This window comes from Piliocolobus tephrosceles, chromosome 6, assembly GCF_002776525.5.
Source record: "Piliocolobus tephrosceles isolate RC106 chromosome 6, ASM277652v3, whole genome shotgun sequence".
Classification (NCBI taxonomy): Eukaryota; Metazoa; Chordata; class Mammalia; order Primates; family Cercopithecidae; genus Piliocolobus; species Piliocolobus tephrosceles.
In genome coordinates, this window is record NC_045439.1 from 98,947,295 (window position 1) to 98,950,878 (window position 3,584).

The window sequence follows — 3,584 nt, forward strand, 5'->3', positions numbered from 1 at the left end:
GGAAGTATGGGAGAGCGCGGCACTGTTCAGCCGACACCAAGAGACGGTACAGCGCACCCTGGTGCCCGGAGGAAGGATCGAAGCCATAGAGGCTCCGTGGCTCCGAAGGAAAAAATTAAAATGGCGCCTGACCTGGCCGTGTCTGTGAGTTCCAATGGCAGTGTCTCTGCACCTACTGGACACAATTGAAAAAATATGAATAGAATTGATTTTTCACCTATTGATTAGATGCTGAGAAACTTCCTACTCTGTTATCTTCTAGATAGCGAGCGCCTTGGAGACTGAGACTGTATTGATCATCTCCAACTAGCAAGGAATTTGCCATGCTAGTTTTAAGATGGAGTTGATTTTAAAATGGTGTAACTCTGGCTCTCGTACGTTCCTACTTCCCTAGCAAAAAGATTTTCAACACCATTAGTTATCAGAGAAATGCAAATCAAAACAATGAGATACCACTTCATACCCCTTAGGATGGCTATAATATCTTTAAAAGGAAGATATCACATACTGATGAGGATGTGGAGAAATCAAAAGCCTCATATGCTGCTGCTGGAATGGGTGCAGTCACTGTGGAAAACAGTTTAGCAGTGCAGTCACTGTGGTAAACATGAAGTTACCATTCGACCCAGAAGTACCTCTAGGTATATAACCAAGATAAATTAAAACGTGTCCACACAAAAACTTGGACACAAATGTTCATAGCGGTATGATTTATAGTAGATAACATATGGAAAAAGCCTAAGTGTCCATCAGTAGATGAATGGATAAACAAAAGGTGGTATATCCATACAATAGAATATTATTCAGCATTAAAAGAGGATGAAGTACTGATACTTGCCACAACATGATGGACCTTGAAAACATTCTGCTAAGTGAAAGAAGCCAGTCACAAGAGGTCATGTATTGTATTACTCCATTTATATGAAACATCCAGAATAGGCAAATCTGTAGAGACAGAAAGTAGATGAGTGGTTTCTGGGGGTAAGGGAAAAGGAGAATAAGGAGTTATTGCTAGTGGGTGTGGAGTTTCTTTTTGGGGTGATGAAAATGTACTGAATTAGATAATGGCAATGGTTACACACTTCTGTTAATATACTAAAACCTTCTGAATTGTACATTTTTAAATGGTGAGTTGTGTAGAGTATGTCTCAATTTAAAAAAAAAAAAAGGACAGTTCTAATTGTCAGATTGTCCCCAGCTTTGTGACTGGGATGGTCTGTGGAGTCAGCCCTGAGTGTGCTGCAATCCTCCCACTTCTCCATTCAGCCTGTCAGATGCTGCTGCTCTTCAACGTTCAGCCCAACACCCTCTCACCCCTCCACAGCCCACCCTTGCCCACCCCTGCCCACCATGGGGAAGGTGGGACTTCCCTCTGATTTCTTGTGGGAGAGCCTTTCCTTGAGGAGTGTAGGGTTTAAGCCAAAAGTATTCTGGGACATTGAGTTCATTGTACTTTTCTCTCTACTTTGGTATACATTTGAAACTTTCCATAACAACAGCAAAAAGGACTCTCCCGTCCAGCCTGCCCAGCACTCAAGCAGCTTGTGTATATCTTCGTAGATAAATTTACACTCATGGTTGACCTACATGAAGATAAAACAATAAGAAGAATTCCCTCTGCTGGAGTGTAGACCCACACTGCCCTTTTCCTGGCATGGTGATAACAGGAGAATAGAATAGGGCCTATGCCTTCTCTTCTCTAATGATCCTTGGCTTGTAAGTATTTTCCCCAAGAGACTATTCCTTTTTTATTTTTGTTTTTGTAAAGGCAGGTGAGTTGCCTTTGCAAATCTTTTGTCCATTTTTCCACTGAGATTATTTTTCTTATTGATTTACAGGAGCTATTTATATATTCTGGATATTGATCCTTTGTTGGGACTGCAAACATTTTTTTGTTGGGACTGCAAACATTTTTTTCCCTGTGTGAGGTTTATCTTTAATTTTTAACTGTATTTCTGGTGATGTCGTTAAAATACTCTGACCTTCCGTTACTGTTCTTGCTATTTGTCAGTTTAAGACAGGGTCCCATGTAAGAGTCCATCACACTGTGCTTCCTGAAAAATCTGCTAGTGATAAAGGAGATTGAAGCTTGTCTTCCCTCCTTGCCTTTTCCAGGAAGTGGATTTCATTTCATTTTTCCAGCTCTTATTGCTACCACAGTACAATGGGGTTAAAGGAGCAATCAGAGGCAAGATGATGACTGCATTGTGAGTCACTGCAAGGACTTTGCCTTCAATTCAGGGTAAGATAAGGAGCCAGGGAGGGCATTGAGCAGAGGAGTAGCTACAGCAGTGGTCTAGGCAAGAGATGGCAATGGCTTGTTTTGGGGTGATAGAGGTGGAGGTGGTGAGAAACGGTCAGATTTGGGGTGCATATTGAGGATAGAGCCAATAGGACTTGCCGGTGGATTAGATCAGCAGTGTGAGAGAAAGAAAAGAGACAAGGATATCCCAAGGTTTTTGGCCTAAGTAACTGTGGCTGCTTTTGTTCAAAAAGTAATCAAGTATTTAAATTGGGCTAAAAGTTAAGTCAGTTCCACAAATACAGAGACCATCTCTGTTTTGTGACTACTGATCCCCAAGCTACCACAGTGACATGTACATAAGCACTCAGTAAATGTTCATGGAACGCTAAATAACAATCTTCTGTACAAATGGATAGCATCGGTGGTATAGGCTTCAAGCACACCTGAGGACACATTTTGTTTCCACAACCCTTTGGCATCCATCTCAACTGTCCCAACTTCTCATTCCTCGCCCTCCCTTCCATTGTCATCTCACCCTAGGAAGAGCGCTAAGTCCCCCACGGTACCCCCATGCTCCTGCCTCCTCCGTCCTTCTCATGCAGAGTGCCCCAAGGAGTGGGAAGATGGAGTGACAGGCGGGGGGGACGAAGGACTGGAGAGCTTTCTCTCTGCTCATTTCAGTCTTCCTGTGGTTCTTCTGCCAAGGCTTTTAGCAACTCTGCTCGCTATCTGCATTAGCCACAAGAGAAACGGATGGGAACAAAAGCAGGATGAGAGGCTCTTGTTCTTTCTCCCTTTCTAGAAGAGGTTAGCAGAGCTCTTCTTACATTGACATTTAGTGGCAGACATTCATTACCCTAAATATTACACCACCAACAACTATACTCCCATCATCATTGTCATCACCAATCTGCTAATCAAAATAATTGCAATCACCATTTAGTAAATGTTTACCATATGCCAGATGCTACTCATTTAACCTATATTATGAATTTCATCTGTGAGGACTCTGTGAGGTAGGTAGTGTCATCCCCATTTTACAGATACACAAACTGAGACAGTTTCACTTGACCCTTTTGTGGATCCCCTACCCTATTCTTGCTTTGCAAGGCTCACTTCCTCATGCTAAATCCTCTATTGCTGTTTGCAAAACATGCTCAGTTTCTACTTGCAGTTCTGCAGCCTTCAGATTTCAAATCCAGATTTTTTAGAGTCAGGCATGGTCTCACTATATTTCCTGGGCTGGAGTGCCATGGCTATTCACAGGCATGATCATAGTGCACTGCAGCTTTGAACTCCACCATCTGGAGACATACCTTCCCCTCATGCCCTTGACTAA